Below are 26,184 nucleotides of genomic sequence, written 5' to 3'. Positions count from 1 at the left end.
AACAAAAAAATTACTGAAGCCTAAGACTAAAAAAGAATTGGACATAATGAAACAAGACTATGAATTAATTGATCCACGGCAAAAACCCCATTTGGAAATCTTACAGTATACTTGCTATTCTCGTCAATTTCAGTTTGCCTCCCGTATTGATTTTGCTCTTATTTCTTGCTCCCTTAATTGTCTTAATTCATAAATTGGGCCCAACTCATTCTCAGATCATTTGCTGGTTCAAATGGAAATAGATGCAAGAAAAAGGGAAAGGTCCGCGTGGCAGATGGATCATCTCCTTCTTTCAAACCAGCAGTTAGTGACTAGTATGAAAAAATGGATAAAAGAATTAATCAGGAGAACAAGGGCACAGCAACTCTCTTCTCTGTCTGGGGGGGCTTTTAAGGGAACAATGTTGGGGCAGATGGTTGCCTTTACGGCCTTGCAATCTAAAACTCGGTAGGCACATATAGCCGAACTCCAATTGGCAGCCGATACTTTTTTAATGAAGAATAGTTCCTTGGGAGGACAGCTCTAGTAGAGGGGCAACTAACTAAAGCCAAACAGTATTTAAGGGAATTTTTAATTATGGAGGAAAGAAATAGTTTGCAGATGTTTCATCAGTAAATATATGAGGAAAGTCAGATGGTAAGCAAACGTTTGGCTTGGTCAACCAGGGTCAACCAGGATAGCCCGTTATTACTGAATTGCAGGAGCCAGTGACGTGGGATATGGTTTCCGAAAATGACAAGATCGCTAAAATCTTTTTAGACCAGGCAATACACCAATATTTTTACAATATCAATCTTCTGCCGCTATGAAAAACGCAGGCAGAGGGACTGATAGCTGACATTACAGTAGTAGAAATCCAGCAGGCGCTTGGCTCAATACTCGGTGAGAAGGTTTGTGTTAAAGATGGCCTTCTGACAAAGTTTTATAAAGGATTTTCAAAAGAGCTAATACCATTTCTGGTTGAGCTTTTCAACTCCTTGAAAATAGGAGCCGAGGTCTCATACATTTTTAAAGAATCCATTACTATTAGTTATGTTAAGAAGGTTAAGAATCCCAAAGGCATCAATTTGCACAGGCCGGTCAATCTGTTAACCACAGATTATAAGATTTTAATGAAAATATGGGTGTATCAATTTATCCCAGCAGCACAGAAGGTAGGACCCCACATGGTTTGAAGCTGGAAGGTTGAAGTCATCTAATAATGGATGTCTAGTATATGCACTTGATTTCTTTAACACTAGCCAAATTCATACACTTATAATGATGGTCAACACTAAAAAAGCATTCGATCTTGTAAATTAGGATGCTCTCTTTTACGGTCTCAAAAGGGTAGGGTGTCCTACTCAAATCACTAACATGCTATGGAATACATATCAAGGGGCACAAGCTCAGGTCATTATAAATTCTAACTTGTCAGGGACTGTCAATATAAATTGGTTAACCCGTCTGACTCGTCCCTTATCCTCCATGCTCTTTGCTTTTTCTACTGAAACACTGGCCATCAGGATCAGGGCAAACTCGGATATAAAAGCACCAATAGTAGATATGTCTAAATTAAAATTGTTTGCGGATGATATTATTTTATATCTTAGACCTGAAGAACAAAATATAGAAACAATGTTGACAGAAATTGCGCCGTTTGAGTCAATACGGGGATATACAATTAATCACAATAAGACAGAAATGTTGCTGCTCAATACCTGTTGTGATATTCTCCCTTATAATCTTAAAATGCAATCTCTCCCCGACCTGATTCGATACTTGGGGATATATGTCATTATTCGCCATATGGAAATCTACAAATTGAATTATGAGGCAATGATGGAAAAATGTAAAACCTACTAGCCAGATGGACACTTCTTCCTCTTATATTAATTACTCTTATATTAGTTGGCTGTGTTGCCTTTTTTAATAAAAATGTCAACTTTACCTCTATTGATCTTTCTTTTTACAAATGTCCCGATAAAAATCAATATGAATTAGAAGTAATTTTTCAACAGTTTATTTTGAATAAGAAGATTTCAAGGGTAAAATTTACCATCCTTCAACTAGATATTCACCAGGGGAGCTGGCACTCCCTCAAGTTTGTACATACTATGAAGTCTCTTTTCTGGATATAATATTTCATTTAATTGATTGTAGTGAACGTTTGGACAGTTTTTTTTCTTGACAAGATGGTGCAGGAAGTCAGATCTCAGATTCAATTTGCTTTCTCTGAGCTTGAGTGGCAGGTGATTTCGCAATGTGGCAAACAGGCAGTAAGAGCGGGAAATTTTAAAATAATGTTTTTTTTTCTCTGGATGGCATACTATACTCCCAAGGTGCTCCATAAAATACATCCAGAAGTAGAGCATAGACGCTTTCATTGCCAGTAATTGGGAGAGTGCGGCTGGCATCATATATTTTTTATTTGCCCGGTGTGAACACATTTATGGGAGAGAGTCTTTGCCACTCTTAGCCATGGTTTACAAAGAAGACTCAACCCAGAGGTGGCAATTGCACAATTTGGATCAACAAGGCAGAGACAAAAGTTTCCAGGGTCCAAAGGGGAAGAAACATTCCTAGGAACTACCTCTCTAGTGGTACAATCATTGATTCTCCAGAAATGGAGGGCAACTAATGTACCAGCCTATCTAGAATGGCATAGTAAAATGATTTGAACAAAAACATTTGAAGAGGTCTACGCTAGAAGGGTTTGTGCCATTAAAAGATTCACTGCAAAGGTGAAATCTACGTAGAAAAGTACAAAATAGGTTTATTTTGGGCTCAAGGAAAGGGAGTATTTTTTGCTAAACTGTTTAGGCACAATTGCACTTCATACCAGGGGATGTTTGCTGCTAGGGGCGGAATACGAGCTGATGCACTTTATTAGGGTTTAGATTAATTCTATTGGAAGGCAGAGAAAAATGCACTTTGTGGGAGTTAAATGCACTCCACTTTATTAATAGCACCTTGTTCAGCTCAAATGCATCAATTAATGTGTGGAAAAAATGCATGTTTGATTGATGTGAATGGGCACAATACTTGATTTACCTATCAAGATATCAAATTGTCAATGTTTAAAGGCGAGGGAATATTGACAGCAATTAGATCTCTAATGGCACGATTCTTGAACATGGGATACCTAAAGTACTAGCCTACCTAGATTGCAAATAAAAAAAAGAGGGTTCATTTTGGGCTCAGGAATGGGGGGAAATTTTATGTGAAATTGTTTGGGAATAATCACACTTTATATCATGAATTGTTTGCTACTAGGGGTGGAATACAAGTTGATGTATTTTATCAAGGTTTGGATTTTACAGGAGGTAGGGTAAAATGCACATTATAGGAGTTAAATGCACTGCACTTTATTAATGGCACCTCATTAAGCTCAGAGGTATTAATCAACGTGTTTAAAAAATGCATGCTCCATTAACATGAATTGGTAAAACACTTTTTTTTACTACTCAATATAAGAAGATGCATTTTGAATGACCCCGCACGCAGCACTTATTCTTTAGGTTAAGAAACAATAGAGAATACAAAATCAAAGTAATAGATCTCAACCTTTCAAATGATTGTGTTTATTTGTGCTACTGATTTTGTGTATTACATTTATGATGTAATAGATTATCTTATGCTTCTGCTCAATAAAAGAAAAAAAAAAGAATCTGAATTAGAAATTCCCTCCAAAATAATGCCTGTCCCCAACTAAGGGGCCGGTTAGGATTGCGGTGAATCCGCATCCTCCGGGCCGGCGGAAGCCACCGCCGGCCCGGAGGATGCGGATTCACCGCTGCGGTGGCTTCAAAGACACCCCGCCAGATTAGGATGGCGGTAGGATCAGCGGCGGATGGCAGGTCCGTCCGCCGCTGATCCGCGGAGTGTAGCCTGCTATTTCGTGGCGGTGTCTGCAAGACACCGCCAGCCAAATTATGAAGCATGTGTAAACATGCTTTTCCGCTGCGGTTTTTCTGCCGTGGAATAGCATGTGGACCTTTGCTTCTGGGGGGCCCTTGCGGGCCCCCAGGGTGAAGGGGGGTGGGGGTGCACATGGGGGGTACCTATGGTACCTCCTGCATTTGCATTCACAAAGCGGCAGGCACCCTGTGGTGCCTGCCGCTTTGTGCATGCAAATGCAATGCATGCAGTTTTAACATTGCGGCGGGTGCTGCTTCAAGCAGCACCCGCCGCAATGTTAAAGTTACAAAATGTGACCGCCAGGGTTGCGGTCACATCCTAATTCGCACGGAGGAACCGCCGCTGCCCCTGCGGACGGTCCCTCCACCTCTGGGGTGGCGGACGGATGCAGGTCCGTCTGCCATCCTAATAGGCCCCTTAGTGATGTAAATGCAAAATATGTTGTCCATAGTAATGTTAACACCAAATATGAATAGTGATTAACATTTGTTTGCAAATATTTAAGCACTCAAAGTAGAGGTTAGAGCAGACACAGATTGTTTGGAAAAAAAATATTTTATACTAAATGGTATCCTGCAATTACTGTTTAAAAGCCCCTCTCTAATTTCCTTATTAAAGGCAGCTTTTTCAAAACTTTTTTGCTGAGTAATATTTTTGATGGCTATTGCACTCTGTGCACTTCACCCATGCTAACTTGTGGCAAAGTGTTTCTGCACCTCTGTTCAATTTGATGAGATTGGTATACACTTGATTTGAATATCTAGTGTACCTATAAGTTACTTGGATATGGCACAAAGGTACCCCAGGGCCTGTGAGGTAAATGTCACAACTGTCTGTACTGCCACACCCATTATGCCATCAACTACAGTGACAATATAAACATGACTATAAGCATGCCACCAGTAGCCGGGCTGTGCAGGTTTTAACTGCAAATGCAACATTTGAAAATATTCTCTTTTGACAGTCCTAAACCTCTTGGTAAGCCTCATTGCCTAAAAGTCGGGGTGCATGGTATTTAAAAGTAGAACATTTAAAGGTGTTATCTTAAACATGTCCTTACAGTGAAAAGCCCTAACAGCTGTTTTCACTGTAGCAGATTTGGCTGTTCCATTGGAAAGCATTGGGATACAATATCAACTTAAAAATGTTTCATCTCTGCTTCAGGAACATCTACACATTACCTTTTGGGACTCTTCGATGGATTTTATACATACCCAATAAACTGGTGAAGTAGGACTTGTAATACATATTTTGGAAAATTGACTTTTATAAAGGAACCTTTGCCCTGAATGAAGTCCATGGAAGCTAAATCAGCATTTTTTTCTCCCACTTCTGCAAGCCCGTAATTAGCATTTAAATAAGCAGGAGGTGTAGACTTGCTAACAGTCAGGGTAGTATTGAGATGTGTCTTTGTGCCCTTGACACAATGGCCTGTAGGCTGGGCTCAAGGACATGATTAACTTCAAAGAGGCATACTCTGTCACAAGCAGATGTAGCTACCACCCAGATCCTGCACCTTTCTTTTGTCACCCCGCCTGACCAGCTTCCATCCCAGTGGGCTTCTTGTTGACATCAAAGTGTCAGATCCCGGTGGAGTGTCAAGACCTGTTTAACATGTGTGCTGCATTTACATACAAAATTTGGGGCACACTTTAACTGAAACAGAATGCTAAAACCAATTTGTGTTTACCTACTGTCTTGATGGTGAAAGCTGAGCTTTTTGCTACAAGCCTTATGTTAGATGTGAGAGGACCAAACGATTACCATAGTGTACTCCCCATACACACTGAGCCCTCAGAGCCCAAGTTTAGTATGGCTGAAGAGTTTGACCATCTTGATATTGCCCACATTCGGGAGCATTAGCTCTGGGAACCTTTATCCTATTGGTTAGGGTATCCTCAGGGTCATTCCTGTTGACTACCTCATGCCAGGTATAAATGAGGCATCATCAGGCACCCACTGCAGAACACTCCTGGGCCTGTGGAAGATCACAAGAGGACTGAACATGCTGTCTGCAACCTGAGAATAGCCTTAAATACTGGGCTTGTCCTTCCTCTTGTACCTAAGACAAAGGAGTAGACTCGAAGGTTAATAAGGATGACCCCTGATAAAGCTGTATGGACATAACAAGCTACAAGAGGCGTTGTTCAGCTGACTATTTGCAACTGGGCATACCCTCCTGTTGGTATCTGCCTCCCACTTTGTGAATCTATAAGTGCTGCCCATGAGGTCTTGGAAAACTTTTGAAGTTTACTCTTATGGTGGATTGGGGTTAAAGGATTAAGTTCAGAAGGTAAAATCTTTGCTCCGAACATACATGCTTAGTGCATCTAACCTGCGATCCTTTCTTTTCTGCACCAAATTGCGCCTTGGTCTTGTTCTACTGAAACCATTGACTATCATTGACACTCTGTGTTTCCTGCTCCTATTTCAACTTAAAACTTTAGAAATTCATATATCCGGTTAACCTTTTGCATTTTTGTAACTTGGTATCAATTTGTTTCTCAGATTTTGGAATTGATATTGTTTTGCATTTTGACTTCTTTACTCTTTTAGGGCTGCATAAACATATTCCCTCTAATATAAGCCTGTCTTTTCTGTGCCATAGCTACTAGGTGGTTGAAATCAGGTTGATTTAGTCATTTGAAGGGGTCGCTCTGACAAGGATTGTGATTATTACTTGAGGTGGGGATTTACCTCCCTCAAATAATAATCTAATGTTTTACAAGTACACTATATAAGTGTGCTACAAGAATGTTTTGCAAAGTGCCCTTAGTGTAAGGTAGTGCGAGAAGTAACCATTTGATATGTTATAATAATTTGAGGAAAATGTTCCCCATGGAGAGTGTTGGACCTGGCCCTCTCTGCAGGGTCACACCAACCTACACTTTTTGCCTTCACCTTCCTGTTTTGCTGAATATGTTTTTTGTTGGCTTTAGGACCCTGTACACTTTACAGCTGCTAACCAGTGCTAACATACTGGTGCTCTCTCCCTAAAACCAGTATAACTACAATTGACTTTTGACACATTGAATTTACTTATGAGTCCCCTGTAAAGTGGTACTGCTTGTTCCATAACCTCGGGGTCAGGGAAGGCCAAGGAGAAGAAGAGTAGGAAGAAGCTCTTCAGTCCGCAGGAAAACCGGATCCTGATAACGGAGGTGGTTGAACACCATCAACAACTGTTTGTCACCTCCACTGTGCCATTGGCAACCAAAAATGGACTATGGCAATCCATCGTGGACAAGGTGAATGCAGTGGGAGTGCTGAAGAGGACAATGGAAGGGGTCAAGAGGCACTGCAGTGACGTCAAGCGCAAAACCAAGCTGAAACTCGCCAACAACCGGAAGGCAGCAATGCAGACTGTAGGTGGGAGTCCTGCGCCATAGGAGGAGCTAGATGAGATGGAAGAAATGGTGTCCACAGTCATCAGTGGGGTGGCAGTGACTGGAGTCAGGGGACCAGACACTGCTCAACAAGAACGGACACAACAGCAAAAGGGTGAGTAACGACCAGGGACTGGGGGGACGGGGGAGATGGCCACAATGACACACATGCACAATTGAGCAGAGCACATCTGCGGACAAACCATACCCCAGGCCCTAACTCCCAACAAGAGACTAATGTACCCAAGTATGCAACATCTCACCACTGTATAAGAACAGAAGGCAAAGTCACATTGCAGAAAAGGGATGAGGGGCAGCAAAACAGAGCAGCTGGTGCCTCCCCCGAAATGCAGCACACACACATAACATGCAGAGCACAGCAGTACTGACAACAATGTGGAACAAACCGCAACACGTCCACAACAGAACACAGGGCACAACTGGTGCCGACTGGGTGTAGACACTGGCCAATCACAAGTGGCATTGCAGAGAAAAGTGAGATGACAATGTACAAGTACAAACACACACACATCTGTTGTCGAAATATCCACTGTCCCCCAAACAGCCATGATGTACACAGTCATGCAGTCTGTATGTAAACATGTACAATGCAATAACACACATGTGAACCAATTGTTAAACTGCATTTCCCCTTCACATTGCAGAGGGACAATCAACATATCCTGCAGAGCAACCCGAACCTCTCTTCTCTGGTGACGAGAGGACCACCACTGCTTCAACTCCGACACCCACCAACATCTCGTGGAGAGCCTCCGCAGCCCACTTCCAGGAGCAGGGCAGCCCAGCTGCTACGAGGAAACCCCACCCCCTGCACAGACCACACAGCAGGCAGCACCCACCACCACGGCTGCCTCCCAGGACCCCCACAAAGGACACCTGGCTTTCCAACTCCGTGTGTTGGGATGCCAGGAGCAGCTGGCTGAACATGTGCGGGTGGGCTTTGACCGCATGGCAGACAAATCAGATGCCATACGTGGGTGTCTACGTCCCATCAGGGGCCACTCACAGTCCCTAACGGACACCCACAGTCCGCTCCATGCTCTCCAATAAACCTTAGCTGACATCGCCAGAGTCCTGACTCAGAGACAAGAACGACTGACTAGTCAGAGTGGCTCCATCAAGCTTGCCCGGGAGGTGGGAAACATGCGGAGGCTCATGGAGACCATGGAGCAGGCCAATGCGGAAAGAGCGGCTGCCAATGCTGAACACCAGCGAGTGGTAGCTGAGTTCCTCAATGACCTCAAAACCATCCTCATGGCATTGCTACCACAAGGCCTGGCGCTGATGCATGCTGCTGCTACCACTACAATCACATCTCCGCCCTGTGAAGTGTCAGTGCCACACAGTGCGGCAGACGTTCCACCTCCGGCCCCTGAGGTGTCACTGCCACACAGTGCTGGAGAAAGGCCAGCACCACCCACATGTGAGGCACATGGAACAGCAGAGGACAAAGAGGCAGATGAAAGCGCCATTGTATTAAGAAGGACGCAGTAGCATTCATCTCCGCCATATGGCCAGTTTCAGCTTGGTTCTGTCCTTTGCATCATCACCTTCCATTTTCCCCAATACACTCTGTGACAATCGCCTTCAACCTCTCAATGGATACCGTATTCTGTTTGATCACCATTGACACAGCAATCAGATTGCGGACTGAACTCTTCCTCTTCCTTTGGATTGGCATTCCCTGAAGGACTCTGGCTGGCCCTCCACAGGCCAACATTGTAAATTAGGGTTTGCATGGCCCTGTACTGCTCCGGATGCAAGACTGCACTGAATGTGATTAAACATTCTGTCTCACACAGATGTGTCATGTCTATGGTCTTTCATGTGTGGTAATATTGATGAATGTAGGGTCAGTGAATTCCCCCTACATCCATGTGGCTCATGTCGTTGGACTTAGGGCATAGGGTGACCCATTGCCGAATGTTGTCCGAGTGGCGCCGATGCAACAACAGCGACACACGCATTTGTTACTTCCTTGTCCAGCCCCATACGGAACCACACCCAGAGCCCTGGGGTCATTGTTCAAACCCTTACGATGGACTGGCATACGCCAGGCCAGCCCACTACGCTTATGCTCCGGGGGGGACAACTATGCCACATGTGCCAGGACTCCCCTGTAGTGATCTTCTGCTCACAGGTCTAGTTGTCAGCATGCCACAGCCACTCCCCCATGGCATGTGTACACCCACACCACACTCATCCAGCACATGCATCACAGCACATGTGACCCTGCCAATAAAAAGGTTGGTGTTGTGGCCCTCTTGGGTGTCTGGGCTGTTATGTTATTTTATGTTATTTGGTTTGTTAAGCACTCAACTCACCCTGTGGCATCTCGGCGCTGCCTAGAAGAATAGTATCCTGTGGGACTGGAAAGCAGATTAAAAAAATAAAAAGGCTTTCAAATGTTCTCTAAAAATACCGTAACTGGTGATTGCTCGCAAAGCTGAGGAGAGCTGATTACAGCTGATTCCAGTGTCTTGGTGCATTATGAGTGGTGCAATGGCATCTGTTGTTCTTCAGGTGTGGCTCTGGGCTGGGCTCCCGTTTGTGGTGCAGGCTGTGGTCAGACTTTACACCTGATCAGAGCAGGTGTTAGTTTCCTGCTGCTCAAATGTTCTCTAAAAATACCGTAACTGGTGATTGCTCGCAAAGCTGAGGAGAGCTGATTACAGCTGATTCCAGTGTCTTGGTGCATGATGAGTGGTGCAATGGCATCTGTTGTTCTTCAGGTGTGGCTCTGGGCTGGACTCCCGTTTGTGGTGCAGGCTGTGGTCCGACTTTACACCTGATCAGAGCAGGTGTTAGTTTCCTGCTGCTAACTGCTTTGTGATCTTATCACCGATCTGGCTGGTCGTTGAGAATGTTGCGGAGTGGTGTTGTCGCAGCTTTTTGCTCAGAAGTGCCTACTCTGCATCTCATTAGCGATAGTTGCGGGGGTCATCTGTGGTGGTGTTTTTTGCGGCTGCTATCACTGGTAAACTGGTGCTATGGGCTGTTAGCACCAGCTTGTGAATGGGGCGATAAATGTAACGCGACTTTGGCTACGATAAAGTGCTGTTAACTCAGCGATAGCTCTTTGAGAATATGCCCCTGTGTGTGCTATAGTGTATAAAAATCTATATATAGACTACATCAAGTAATACAAGTAGGAGCTTAGATCTTGTAAGACAGAAAAATAGAATGATGAGCAGGGCAAATCATGATAGAAAAAAGTTAACATTCATAATAAAGATAATATTAACAGGGCAACAAATGTAAGGTATGTGGTAGCAATCTGAATTGGGAAAACTAGACAAAGAACCATACAAGTAGGTCCTCCAGTTGAACACTGTAATAGAAGACTAAGTAGGGGACTTAACGGAAATAAAAGAACAATTACAATGAGGTGCATTTAAAATATACTTTGAATATTTTACCTGAAGGGAACATTTCAGTTCTTCATTTTATCATAAAAGGGTGTGAGGAAGTCAATATGAGAATCGGGGCAACAACATAAGAATGTTAAAAACTGGGGAAAAAAAAGAAAAACATTGGACTCTTGGAGGAGGATACCTACACCAGCTGTTTTTGACCCTCTGCCACTTTATTGTCTAAACAGGGTTTCCAACATTCCATCGCTAACATCCTATTTATCCTGACTTTATGAAAGAATGACTAAGACACTAATGCCAAGTAAATTTATTGAAATCATTTATTTTCTCATAATAGATGTATATTGAAGAATCTATCAAAGGCATTATCAGAAAAAAGAAACATTCTCTACTGATATAAATAGGGACATGGACTCTGGTTATGAGCCATGCTAGGAACTACACATGCTGATTTTAATTTATTTTTGGCCTTGTGGAATTATGAAATTGGCAGAGTTTTCCTGGCTTTCTCCTAGGAACTGTTGATGTTGAAAAGGGTAAGAAAAGTATGTTCAGTTTGAAGCAGAGATCTCGGCTCATGCTTTTTTTCTATTTGTTTTTATTAAGTAGAAGCTGTGTGTCTTCAAAATTGTGCAGCAGTTGGGCACCTTTATGGAAGAGGCCAAAGCTTCAGTGATCACAAGCAATCCTAGTCACAGGCTCTATAAGTAATATCACTTTATTTAAGGATCTCATTATACTTTCTGTGACCACAATCTAACCATATAAACTTCTCTGCGAACAGACTATGGGGCCTATTACGATCTCGGGCGTAAAGCCTCTGCCCTTAGGTCAGAGGCTTTACGACCAATATTGTAGGTTTCACCTCCGACTGGCTGATTGCAATACAACCTGTCAGAATTTAAACTGGCCGTTCATTCCAGTTGGCTTTCGAAATCCATATGGATGGCGTTTTACACCGTCTGGATTATGATGCACGGTTTCTGGCAAGCTTTTCATCCGGGCTTTCCAACATGGATAGCCTGTCGAAAAGTGTATTAGGGGGCCCTCCAGTTGGGGGCCAAGGGGGTACCTATGGTGCCCTCCTGTTAATCCCTGCACCTTGTGGCAGGCACCTTGAGGTGCCTGCCATGGGGTACATGGTTTAACAAAATCTTCCATTTCTTTATGGGAGCTTGTGTCTTGGACAGTTTAAGGCTGTAATGCATGCTCATATAGGGAAATGTGGGAATGCAACCACATCATGTCTGGTCCCATTGTAATTAGGCAGTCGGGACCGCGGACTGGAGGTTGGTCGGTCCCGTTGCCTCCACGCTGTTGGTCAGAAGAAACTCAGACTGGCATCATAATAATTCCCTTAGTACATTCAGCTTTATATGACAAAAGCACAAGAAAATACAATAAAACAGTTTAAAATGTAAGCAAACCTATACCGTGAATCTGGTGTGAGCCACCATCAAATAATATCTTGTTTTCTATATAGATGTCCAAACTTCTTTCTGCTAGATCCATGCACTGTGAATAGCAGATGCTGCTGTATGGGAGAAGTTTGGCGCAGCAGTAAGAGCTGCTGATTCCAGAGCGTACGGCTCACGGTTTGATCGTCAGCGGCTGTTCAGCTCAACATCATGTGACTGTGGGCAATAACTCATTTAATCTATCTGATGGCCACCAGTGCCTTGAAATCCTTGAGGGTTCAAATGTTCAAGCGTTACAAATTATATAAATTATTATTATTATTAACCAAGTTAATGGTAATTATTTAACCACTTTGGAAGGGTTTAGGAACCTCGAGAGATGCTGGCGTAGAGACCACAACACCACTGAAAAAGACTGTTACAAAACGGCATTGTCCCAATATAAACAGCTTATTATATCAGAAAAAAGCAAATACTACACGAACCAAATAGAAATGGCCCAAGACTCCACTAAATTACTTTTCCAGGTAGTTACAAAACTATCATTATCAAAAGTAAATCCTCCACCTACACCCTCTCAAGTCCTGTGTAACTCTTTAGCCAGGGCATTTCAAGATAAGGTTAGCATAATATACTATAACTTTTCCTCACAACCAAAACAAATCCATGACCTCATCCTCACCATCAAATCAGGTTCCCCTACGGATCCATGCCCTGCCTTGGTATCAAAACTCATCCCAGATCTTCTAGCCCCCAATCTCACTGATAACTGTAACTTCATGTTCAACACTGGTATCTACCCAGCAACCTGGAAAAAGGTAACCATCAAACCTCTTCCTAAAAAACAGCACCTAGACCCACTAGACACCAAAAACTATAGACCTATCACAAGCCTTCCCTTCCCAGCAAAACAATTCGAAAAAATAATGAATACACAACTAGCCCATTTCATTGAAGAAAACAATCTTCTGGATGTATCACAGTTTGGCTTCAGGAAGGGCCACGGCACAGAAATCGCCCTCGTCATGCTACAGATGAGATTAGAGCCACTCGAGACCAAGGTGGACCAGCAGTCCTTAAACTGATGGACTTGTCAGCAGCTTTTGATACAGTCGCTCATGCCACTCTGATCGACTGTGTCTCAAATATGGGCATTAAACTCAAAGCCAAAGATTTACTGGTGTCATTCCTGGCTAACCGCTCTCAGCTAGTGAGCCTCTTTGAATATAACTCCCCCTCTTTTATTCTCCCATGTGGGGTACCACAGGGATCATCCTTGAGTCTGACACTATTTAATATCTATGTGTCGGACCTGGCCAAGATCATCAAAACCCATGGGATGGGGTTGACATCCTACGCCGACGACACACAACTGGTGCTAGCAATTAACAACGATGGAGGATCAATTGCGGGCGGTTTTCAATCAGGCATACTTGCCATCAGCTCCTGGATGGCCAAAAACTGCCTAAAATGAAACTCCGAAAAAAAAGGAGGTTATGATTTTTGGCAATCTACATCCAACATTGTCCCCTACTTGGTGGCCCACCGCCTTGGACCCTCCCCCACCCCCAGTACAGGACATAAGAAACCTGGGCGTCATGTTTGACAATAAATCACCTCTTCCGCTTTCTACACGCTAAGCATGATTAAGAAACTGCTACCTTTCCTCCCTTCCAGTGCAGGAAAAACCCTGATAAGCACCCTTGTTATGTCAAAAGTTGACTATTACTACGGCCTGCTCCTGAACACCCAGAAATAGGCCATTAACAAATTACAGATGATACAAAATGTCGCTGCTAGGATAATTACAGTTCCCCCCAAACAATAATCCATCTCCTTGGTTGTGCGAAACTTGCACTGGCTTCCAATCACAAATCGCATCAAATTCAAGGCTTTACGCACAGCCTACAAAGCCATTTCCAACACAGATCCAAATTTTCTAAAAAAAAAGCCCTCTACTTCCAGGTACCTAGCAGAAACCTAAGATCCTCAACCGCCAATCTCCTCATGATCCCTCGTACAAACAAGGTCTCCTGGGGAGACAAAAGATTCACCGTCGCCACGGCCAGACTGTGGAACATCCTCCCTCAGCAAATTAAATCATGCCCTTCACTGCTGGCTTTCGGGAAGCTAATAAAGACCGGGCTCTTCACCGAATGAGCAGCACTCCGCCTCACTACCACCTCTCCAGTCCTCAGCGCTGAGACACGCACGGGTATTTGCGCGCTCTACAAATTGCTTAAATAAATAAATAAATTTGACAAGGATTTGAAATTCATCTCTCAGACATTTCAGCAAATTAAAATGAGATCTAAATAAAAGCTAACAGATAGTTTGTATTTTGCCACAACTAGAGAAAAGTAAATGTTCTGTTTTGTGCAATTGCCAGCTTCCAGTCTCTATTCTATTTAGTTGAAACTACGAGAAAAAATACTCGATTTCACTGTCTCCCCTACTAATTTGCCGCTTGCAATCAGAAATCTAAATTATACACATGTAATGAAGTATTTGAATGTAGTAAATGAAGCAGAAAAAAGGCAATTTCTATACTGATTGAAAATAATGAGAACAAATACTGAATGGGGTGTACTTACTGATGCCTATGTATCCATTGATGAAACAAAATGAAAGACATGAAACACAGAGAAAGGCAAGATGGAAAATTTAGTAGGCATGCAATAGAAAGAATAAAGAAAAAGTACAAAAGGTAAATAGAATGTGCGTTAATAATTGGGAAACGTATATAAAAATACATATATAGATTGAAATTAGTGAGATGACAGACACAAATAAATGGATTACCACACTGATTTTGATAATGCACAACACGAAATACATCAATGGGCAATTAGCATTGCCGTTACTGTACCTTAATCAAAGAAAGCAATTAAGAACTGCATTGCAATTAATTTTATGATATCCTGTCTAATTGAGAATTAAGGTTCAAAAGACGGGTTACCAAATCAATTGTTTAATTTATTCATTCACATTAACTGTTTTAGGGGCAGGATCCCTTTGCATTGTTTAAAAGAACATATTCCCACTGCAGGGCCGTTTAACGCAGCTGTTTCATTTGGTTTGAAAATCGTACTTCATATGAATTCAGAGTTTCACAGTAGCTATCACCAGATTGTATTTCTGATAGTTCCACACTGCACTTACTGTTAGCAGCTTATCTGTATTTTGTCATTGCTACGAAACACAAGGGATGCCCTTGCAATACAGAAGAAGATGCAAGAGTGTAACTAACATTTGTAATTTGCACAAATAAATGTGTTTATGTACTAAATAGCAGTCAGTCAATTAACCAAAAGCCTATTTTGGCAATTGGTCATTAAACAGACGAAATAAGTATTTTCATAATTCAGTCATGACACACAATAATGCAAATACAGACAAGCACCATATAGTACAGTAGTGAAGAGACCACAGATTAATCCTCAATGTATTTAGCTAAAACTCAACTAGATCAAGTTTAAAGACAATCAAAGATTCATATGTAAAAATGCAAGTTTAAGCAATACTATCGCTAATCTTAAAGGCTGCCTCATGAAAGATAGCTGTATCAAAGCCCAATGAAAAGTAATTTAATGCTAGCAACTTTACTAGGAACAATTTGCTCTTAATTTTCCTGGCAGACTTTAAGACCGATCTCAAAGATTTACTTTTGGGACCGAAGAAAAAGACCTGCTTAGATGATTGATTGGAAATGAAATCACATGGGAAACTGCAAGTGTAAGTATTAGGTGTTCTCATCTTGAGAAAACTAGTCATTCCAGATATCAGGCCAGTATTCAATGAAACTATAACAATAGATCCTAAAACCCAATTCAAGTGTGGTTCTTTTTTTATTACAAGACTATGTTAGAACGTACATCCTCATAAATCACTTCCCATGCTCCTTTGTTCCCTTTCTGAAAACATACAGCCTCAGTACACGTTAATAATTTGCTCCTTGACAGGTAAAATATGTTTTCTAGTGCTACACCTATACGAACAAACTATGCGATGGGCAACCGTTACAAAATAGATTAAACCTTGTGATTAAATATGTGAGATGCACTCTCAAACGGCCTCTTAAGCTCTCTCTGGAAAAACTTGCCTGTGGATTACTCCATACTCAAATTCAGAGCTCTGCAGAGGCCAGTCTGGCAATATATTCCAGATATTTCAACCCAAGCACTTGATGCACAGCATACATATTCATTAAGTATATGTTATGTAAATAAGTACAAGAATCACGTTTTACATGTTGGAAGGCTTGAGATTAGTAAGGAACGAAGTTGCAAAATTCTGTATTTATTTACCAGAGCCTGAAACAGATGAATTGATATAACTCACCACCTCTAGTCTCACTGCGTAAATGACTGCAGCACTTTACTCTTCTGACAATCATTTACTCTCAAGAATTTGATAATTATTTAAGCTCAAGAAACCGAATATTTTCCTTCTTGCTAAGATGTTGTCCAGACACCAAGACCATCTCCCAAGTGGCTCATTCACTTTGTGTAATCTGGTGTTTGCACAAAGATGTGGGTTAATAATGCAATTGTTGGATGGTGAAAGTTCACTGGGATCTTAATTGAGCGTTACCATTAAACCACATTGTGTGATATAGAACAAGACAATTTTATATTCTCTCCCTTTTTCATAACACCACAGTGGCCCACAAATCTGTAATGGTGGGTTTAAATGGTCTGGTTATTCATAAAGCCCACAAGAATTTCAAAATGTAGTTCACATATTTTATTTGCATATAAATACTGATTAATATTAGAAAAAATTTATTTTTAACATTGATTGCACCTATTCGTTTAACACTTTTTTAATGTACCCACTTCGACTAAGACGCCTTGATCTGTTCAACCTGTGAAGTGAAACTTAACTCCAAGGGTGTGAATGCTTGATGGAAATTATTTTAGTTAATTTACTAATTAGCAAAAATCACATAGCTAGCATCACTCATTGCAGTACAAATAGTCAATAATTTTTAAACAGTGTCCCCTAACAATTACCTCTCAGTTGCCCATGAGCATAAACCACTGAATTGTGTGACTCTTTCCACTTGGGCCAACACATTGACTGTCAGAATTTGCTAATTTAAATACTAATGTGCTGGGGCCCAGAAACATACTTAAATGCACACTCCACGCAGCACTAACACAAAGAGAGAATGTTTTTTAATCCTACTAAGTGATACCTGTTTATGGAGCAGGCCTGGACCCTCTTTTCCAGTGTAAGCATTGATTTTAGGTATGGATTTATTGTCTGAGTTTTAAGTTTAATTTCCTTCTACCTTGTGAATATGTGATACTGTTTTGACAGTCTTGTTTTTAGATGTATTAATTCTGTTCTGATTTGAGACTATATTTAACATTGATTTTTATTGATCATGCACTCATCCTGTATTTTATGCACTTTACTCTTTGGGTGGAAGTAAGTAGCGGTTGGTCGGCGCTTTCCACTGCATTTCCTGCTAGAACTATCTTGTCTCTGCACTTGCAGGTTAGCTTTCCACTCTTTGTTAGGAACTAGTATTGTGCAGGATACCGGAGACGTACATAAAGCCACGCACCTGTGTAGCAGGTGAAAAAGGGAACAGAAAGCAAGTTAAAGGAAACAGCTTCTGCTAAGGGACCAAGGCCAGTATGCCTGGCTTTTTTACCTGTGGCCAGAAAACTGATTCACTGGTCGTAAGACCTTGAATTTTTATGCACTCTAGTAACCTTAACACCAATCCCTGGAGATCATAGCCAAGCTACCGTTACAAAATATATTTGGTACTAGCCTCAACTGGAGCTTTATAAATTGGTTCATTCAGCTGAATGTTTCTGCAAGCTCAGAAACAGTTAATTTAATTCTTTGGTCGTTCAAATCAGCACTGCTAAATGTTAGGCCTCTCCCTAAATAAACTAAGATCCATTCTTTTTTTTTTGGGGGGGGGGAGTTTTATATAGCACAAACTTTGCCCAAAGGTATCAAAGTGCTTTACATGAGCACCAGTTGCTTACACAAGTATACATTGATTTTTGCTAGGCACGGAGAGATTAAGTGATTTGCCCAGACTCACAGGGTATTATTGAGCGTCTTTGCAGAGACTCAAACCTGGGACCCCAGCTTTGTGATCGACCACCCTAGCAATTAGGCTACATCCTCTCCCCTTTCTTAAATTAATTATAGATTACATGTTTTAGCAAACAGTTGGTTGCAAAACCATGATGACCCTAACATTGCTGATGCAGTTCCTGATGGTTTCGGAAATTTACATTTTGATAGAGAGGCATGGAAAGGAGGTACTGCTCCAGTTGTTTTCCATCATAATCTTAAATTTTCTTTAGCACCCTTTGCTTAGTTTGAAGCAGTTAAACTTCTTTTTTTCCATTTTCCCTTCACTTTATATATCCTTTTCATGTATATTGGTTTACCTTCCTCCAAAGTTAGCTGATACTTTTGACTATTAATTTATCCATTTAGCATCTCCACAGTAATCCTAGCCTCTAAATGAATTTTGCTTGGTGCTCTTAACATTCAAATTTAAAAGGATACACATCTCGCAAGTAACCTTATTGACATTTGTAAACTATCAATCGAACATAATTAATTGAATTTCCCACTCAAGAGTGCCGGCAATGTTTGGACCTGAATTTCTCTAGCTGTAATTGTGACTCTCAGGTTATTTCAACACATAAGGCATGGACAAACCACAGCCTATTACTAGAACTGCGTTGCACATCAGCACGACTTCATCAGACATAAATAATGCACATGAACACTTTCACTAAATTAAGGGTCTAATTTGAGCCTAGAGCTTATAGCAACTACCCCATTCCTTCTCAAAATCTCTGGCCCTAATTCCATTGTCGGTGGGCCAGCCACCCTGAGGCAGTCAGTGGCAGGCCCACTGACATCCATTGAAGCGGTCCAACTGCCAGATTACGATCCGGCGATCTGAGGCATATTTAGGAAAGACCAACCGCTACTGTTCTGATGGCCTAAAGTAGCCCATCGGGGCAGCAATGAGACCATGGTCCCTATAATAGGGGTGGTGCCTGCTCAGGATCCACAGTAGGAATTACGATGTCGCTTTCTGTCTGCTTTTCTACGGCGGTCCAACTGCTGAATAAAGGCAGACGGAAAGGGACTTCTGGAACCTATAGCAGGGATCCCGTCCCACCTGGGCCTCCGCTATGGGGCCTGGGGGCAAACATCCATGCACCGTGTGGCAGGCACGTGTGTGCTGCAACCCTTTTTCAGCCGCCTCACAAGGTGCAATGGAAAAATTGATGTTTCCGACCACCCATAGGGCGGTAGCATCTTAATTCGTCAGGTGGAACACCGACTAATAGTTGGGTGGATTCCATCTCGCTATGGTGTTGGTCGAATGCTTGTCCAACAAACATAGGAATAGGCCTCTTAGTGAGGATTTATCATTCAATATTGAGTAGATGTTCTGAATGTAACTTAGATTTTACTGGATTACCACTACCAGCATCAAGTTATGTCACTATGGCCTCTTTTTGCCTTAAAATCCATTTCTTGATTTTTCTCAGGTTTGTGTGAATCTGCTTACATTTCTGCAAGCGAAATTATTGAATGAAGCTATCCTCTTGATCCTTGCCTACCAAGACATTCAATCTTATGATTGACACCATGGCCCATATCCTGATTTCTCCTATAAACTTATCCCTTTACACCACTATAGTTCTTAGTGTGTGGAAACAATCTTTACCGTTTTCTCTATTGTAAAAGGTTTCCTTCATCCTACAATACTGAAGATCAATAGTCCTAACTTCTTGCTTAGGCTTGTGACAAAGGTTGTGGTAAAATTAATAAAAAGCATTTCTTCTTGTTTATTGTGATGAACAACATTCTGGTACCTGAAGACTTCAGAGTTGAATGCGACACTGAGACGTCCTTCATATATGTAACAGACTAACTGCAGAGAGTGAAAGTTGAGAGATGGGTAACTGCCTTTTTTTTTTTACATCTTTTGTGATATTGTTTTCTACACTGTTTTGTCCATTTGCCTTGATTGTACAGCAAGGCTCATGGTTGGCTTAAATACTTTTTGTTGTGCTCCAACTAGGTTTTTACCTCACAGTTAAGAAACTTCAATTATCTAGCTCCCCAGGGTTCCACATTGAGCTCAGTCTTATTTAACATCCATGTGTCCTCCCCCAAATTGATTTACTCTTTCAGTCTGGAGGTGACTCTTTAATTATATTAAAACTGGACACAGCAACTGCCAGTGCCCAAGTCTGATCTAGACCCTGTATGACTGCAGTTGCTGGCTGAATGTGATTTCTTTTTATTATTGAATACTAAGACAGAAGACGTAATCATGCAATGCTCCCATTCAATGCACTTTGACTGGTAAAATGACTGCTGGGACCGTGAGCTTGGCAAGTGCCCTACTCAGGTTGACAAGGTATGCAGCCTTGAATTTGTTTGTGACAAACAAGTGGACTCCCTTTCCAAATTTACTAGATTATCCTCCACCTGTTCTTTCACTTGAAAGTTATTTCACTACTCCCCTCAGAGGTCTGATTTCTATGTTTGAGGGTGATCATTGGTTGTCGTTCTTTTTATGTAAATCTGTCTACATATCAGCTGCAGAAACTGCAGATCATTCAAATCTTGTAGCAAGAACCCCTTTTCGCCTTTCTCCTTGGATGCTCTTATCAGGCCATATCAAGCAACTCAATTGGCTGCTTCCTTAAAGCATGTCAAATGTAAATGCTTTTCTATTTGCCATACAGCAGTAAATGGTAAAAACCCTGCATTCTTATTACAGGCCCTTTCACGATCTACAAACATCAGGCTAGAGTGAAGATTCCTAAAATGAGGACATGAGGTTGTGTGGTCTCTTTCGCTGCTCTTTATCTTTAAAATTCCTAGCCAGAATTCCTTATCCTGCTGAATGACCTTGTTTTTTTTTTAAAGTGCTCAGAATTGGCTTCTAAGAGCTAGGATAGCTTATCATATCCTCATTGTATGATATTTGTACTCTGCTCCAGACTGTTCTCTGGGCAACAGAGTGTATGTATAAAACTTACAAAATAAAAATAAAAAATTATATATATATATATATATATTTATATAATTATGATGTGACCGCACATGGGGCAGTCGCATTCCTAAATTTCCTTATGGGCGCATGCATTACAGTCGTAAACCAGCCGTAGCACAAGCTCCCATTGGGAAATGGGAGGTTGTGTTAATCCCAGCAATCAAGGTGCCTGCCACAAGGTACTGGGGTCAACGAGGGGCCCCCTCAGCCCTCAACCGAAGGCCAAGAACAGAAGGGGGCCCTGCTAGGACCCCTAAACATGCTTTCCAACAGGCTTTCCATGTCGGAAAGCCCAGCATGGAAATCATGCAGGAAACTGGGCATCATAATCCGGACGGCGTAAAATGCTGTCCATATGGACTATTGTCCGGTTCCGAATGATCAAGTCGAAAGCCAGCCGGAATGACCTGCCAGTTTCAATTCTGACTGGCTGTATTGTAATCAGCCAGTCAGAATTGAAACCAACGATCTCTGTCGTGAAGTCTCAGACCTAAGGTCAGAGGCTTAATGACCGAGATCATAATAGTCTCCTTACTGTCTGAGGCTGTTGTCATCTGTATAAAACAGTCATCATTCAAGTAACTACATATTCTGCAACTTTCTCTAAAAAGGAAATGTTTTAATCTTGATTAATTAGCCTACCAGTACAATTCTAAACTCTTGATTTTGGTGGTGGGTAGACGGAGAGTGGAAGGGTGTTTTTTTAAAGTAAAATAATTTCCTTGATCTGAATAAATTATTTTGATACACACAAATACAGACAATGATTTGTTCTCTTTTTACCTGGCTTCTTTGGAAAGAGCTATTTTGAAAATAAAAACGAAACACGTTACCACATTCACTGTCCTTACTCGAAATGCATTGTGAATATGCCTGAATCGCTAGTGCTAATGTTTCATTTGTGTGCGCATTCTGTTGTTGAGTAAATGAGGAATCATTCGAAAACATCATTTAGTAGCTGTACAAAGTCATCTTTCTATATACAATAATTTCAATTCATCCCTGCGTGTTAACTGCGGTTAATTTTATCATATGTGCTTTTTGTACATCCATTTATTTGTAACTCTTCACGGTATTCTGTAGATTGTTACTCATGAAAATTCCATATTTGATCTGCTTCTTCTCAGTTAGAAATAATTGACAAGGAAAGAATGTGATTGGCAGTTGCATTTTCTCGATGCAAGAAAGTCAATGCTCCACATTTCTATATTTTTTCAACCAGCTGTCTGGTTTCAAAGACATGTTGGAGACATACCGAAAATTTACCTAGACATACATTCCACCTATTGCTTACAAACTTTTTTATATTTTGTCACTCTAATTTGCATGCTTCCTATTCATGTTTTAGCTTGTCAGTCTTGTGTTAATCCAGTGCTAAAACCATTGGGGGAGATTCTCAAGCACGTGCGGTAATCATCGCCAAAGTAGGTTAACGCAATCTTACATATCACCGTCTATCGCGGGAAAATAACTCTGTGATACGTCGTATTCACAACACGGTGGTAACATGTGATAGTTGCCCAATAACGTGGCAAATGTCCGCGAAAAAATAACCGGGACGGCGATAAAAATCTAAACCTGAACGTGAAAAATGTGGGGATGGGCCCAACTGCGATAAAAAATTCAGCGATAAGCAGCGCCAAGCCTGCAAGTACAACAAGTCCACTGTCCACAACACTACAAACACCAGCAGTATATGTCCACATGGAGATGTCTGTGCTCTGCATACTGAAATCTGTCCAGCACATCATCGCCACACTTGGCATTGTGTACATTCTTATTCATGGATGACTTGCCTCCTTCACACATACTTGGTTCCCACCTCTCACCACATTCTACAATTGTGTGGCTAAGGGGCCAAGCCGTTTTTGGAATGTCAGCTGTCTTGTTCTGCGCTGCCTCAGTGGTAGTCCAGGTGAGAAAGACCCGGGGGGAGGCCTGGGGGGTGGGTGTTGTGGCCCTCTTGGGTCTTAGAGCTGCATGATCAGTAGCTCCAAGACATGTGTTGGTCTTCAGATGTGGCTCTGGGCTGCCTGTCATACCGCAGGTTGTCGTCCTGCTTAACACCAGTTAAAGGCAGGTGTTAAATCCCTGCTGCTAACGCGCCCTATTGCCTGTTTTGGGATCCCATCGCAGCTCTGGCTGGTCGTTGAGAATATCGCGAAGTGGTGTTTTCGTGTGTTTTTGCATAGGAACGCCTACTCTGCATATCATTACAGTTAGTTGTCGCTCTCATCCGTGGCAATGTTTTTTGCGGCAGCTATCGCTGGAAACCTGGCGATATCGGCAGCCTGCACCAGCTTGAGAATAGGGCAATAAATCTATCACCACTTTTGAGGCGATACGTCCTTGAGAATATGCCCCAATGTCTCTTTATTGTGTGTGTTTGCCTGGTGTCTATATTTAATGTCAGGGGAGAATGTTTTTCTTTTTGCTTCAGCACTCATGTAGAGCATATGTGTTTTCAACCCAGTAACCTTGTACTCTTCCCCCTATCGTGCTGCTGCCTGCCCCCTTGTGTTTCTCCATGCCTGCTACCTGTTGCTCTTGTCTATGTTGTTCTCTGGGTTACATCTGCTCCTCTGCTCTCCCTCTCATTGCTTCTGTTTCCCCCTGCCCTCTCTATGTAGCTTTCATGTCCTGCATTGCTCCCATATCTCCTGCCCACCCCTTGCTGCTCCCATGTACACCCGCCCTATCAATGTTGCTTCTGTGTCCGCTGCACTCACCTTTGTTGCATCTTATCCCTCACCCTCCCGTTAGGCTTACTTGCCCCGCGCTGGCCCCTGAGTTACTTTCAAACCCATACTGCGTCATCACCCCACTGTTTCTGCTCTCCCCCACCAGCTTTAAAAAAAATAATGAATACAACATTTAGCACTTTTATTTTGTTTTTAGTTACCCATCCTTCTCGGAACCTTAGCTAAAATTAAAAAAAAGATGGCCTGTCATTTTTTTAGGGTGCGCATGTGTGCACCTAAGAATGATGCAGGCAGCTGGTAACTTTTTTAAAATTTTACTGCAGCCATGCTACACACATCAGTGATGCTGTACGGCATGGCTACATGCCACTGGTAAAGGCAACATGTCTCAAAGACAAGACCTATTGTATTTGCTAATGCTTGGTTTTCAAATGTAAGCTACTCAGCCAAGTCAGTTTTTCATAACACCAGCCGATTGCAAACCACATCCTGTGTAGGTCCCTTTAATGCACATTTAGTTCATGAATATTAATTGTGAGAATAGACAGACCTCATATTGTAGGGAAAGGTCCGGATAGTCTGTATTGAGAGTACTAGATTAATGTAGGCAAACTGACACACTGCTCTGTTGGTTTGTAAATCTTAGCTCTAAATTCCGAAACAACAATTTCAACAATAAGAGCTCACAATTATGTTAGTATTAATCAACAAAGCATACAGATGTAAACCAAGATAAGAGGCTCTACAGCTGAAAACCAATTTAAAATGATGACATTCAACATGTTATGATATGACATAAAGTTCATTTGTTGGTATCTCATAAACTGTTGAAAGGAATATGATGGTTTGAAAGGTGATGCTGTTACAAAACGTATACTTAGATAAAAGATAGTGCTACATTGTTAAATGCTTCTATCAGGCCAATATCTTTTGCAGATATTATTCACTAACACACTTTTCTGAAAGTTGTGGTTGTACAGAGTTCATACAGCTCCATTCCACGCATTGCAGTGGAAACCTAATAGTGCAAATCTGGAAAAACAGATGATTTTGACTTTTCTTCAGATTGGTTTTGCAGAAGGAGCCCTGTGGTGACTTCACTGTTGCCAAAGGGGCTTTCACGGACATCTGTGAGTGACTTCAAACCAGTGAAAGCCCTCACTTGCATGATGGAAGAATTACACATGTGATCCAAGCCTCCCAGCTTAAGAGATATTTCAGGAAGTAGACTGCACCTTTAATGATGATAGCACCAAGAAACACTCCCAGGAACCAACCTATGGGGTTGGACTAGAGCATCTTATCTATTTTGCATCAGGTTTCCCAAGTGTCTTTAGCCTTGATAGTGCCAAAAGAACTCTCTCAAAATACAGGTTATTTTGGGCACTCCTTCAGTGGCAATTACTCACCCGAATACATACTACCCATGTGCTTCCAAAATACTATCTTTTTCTGTAATGTGATGCCAGGTAGGGGTTGGCACCAACCAATACAATTTTCAATGTGTATCTTCTTACACTACTTGGCTTTAGACTTCTACCAACACCCCGCATTTTTATCAAGACTGGTAAACTGATCATCTAACTTGCTAAGTCAAGCTATTTCTTTATACAATTTCAAATTAATGACTTTTCAAGTAGCATCTGGCCAGAATACTCCTAAAGGACCTCAAGTTGAATGCTATCTGCTAACTTTTACATATATTATTCATAAATAAATTATTAATGGAAATATACTTCTTTAATTAATTAATAGTACATTTATTTTGGTTAAACATATACAAAAATAAAACAAAAACAATAACATATATATAATAACCTAAAAAGATATCTATTTAATTGACATAGATAAAAGCAACCCACAAAAAGTAAATCAGGGGAGCCAACAACTGTAAAAAAAAACACTATCAATTATGAGAAATATTAGAACAAAAAAATTCTTGTAGGCCAAATGATAGGCAAAATATTCCATATGGTTTGAAGTGAAATATGATTGCAAGAACATGACCTCACTTTATCTCTTACATACCAAACCCTAGGGAAGGTTAAAAGGACCAAATCTAAATAATGTTCTGTATCAATGACAGTATTAGCTGCCACATAATCCACTACTTTTTTATCAAAATGAAATTCCTACGGAGGAAGTGTAGCTCTAGACTTTCACGCCAATAGCAACCTAGGAAACTCATCTGTGAGTTTATTTCAATTTTGCAGTAAATGCATTTATTTAGTTAATTATATGGCACAGCATGCATTTTTCACAAAAATACATTTTCCCCGAAAAATATAATTAGGTGCTCCTATAGAGTAGCGG

The 26,184-nt window shown here is 41.4% G+C and overlaps 1 protein-coding gene across 1 annotated transcript in view; it reads right to left on the bottom strand.

The window, feature by feature from the left end:
* The window catches only part of PCDH15 (protocadherin related 15), a 2,579,312-nt gene that overhangs the window by 179,710 nt on the left and 2,373,418 nt on the right, over positions 1 to 26,184 (bottom strand). The window lies entirely within an intron of this gene.

The sequence above is a fragment of the Lissotriton helveticus genome, chromosome 5_1, assembly GCF_964261635.1.
Source record: "Lissotriton helveticus chromosome 5_1, aLisHel1.1, whole genome shotgun sequence".
Classification (NCBI taxonomy): domain Eukaryota; kingdom Metazoa; phylum Chordata; class Amphibia; order Caudata; family Salamandridae; genus Lissotriton; species Lissotriton helveticus.
This window is presented reverse-complemented; position numbering and strand designations above follow the sequence as displayed.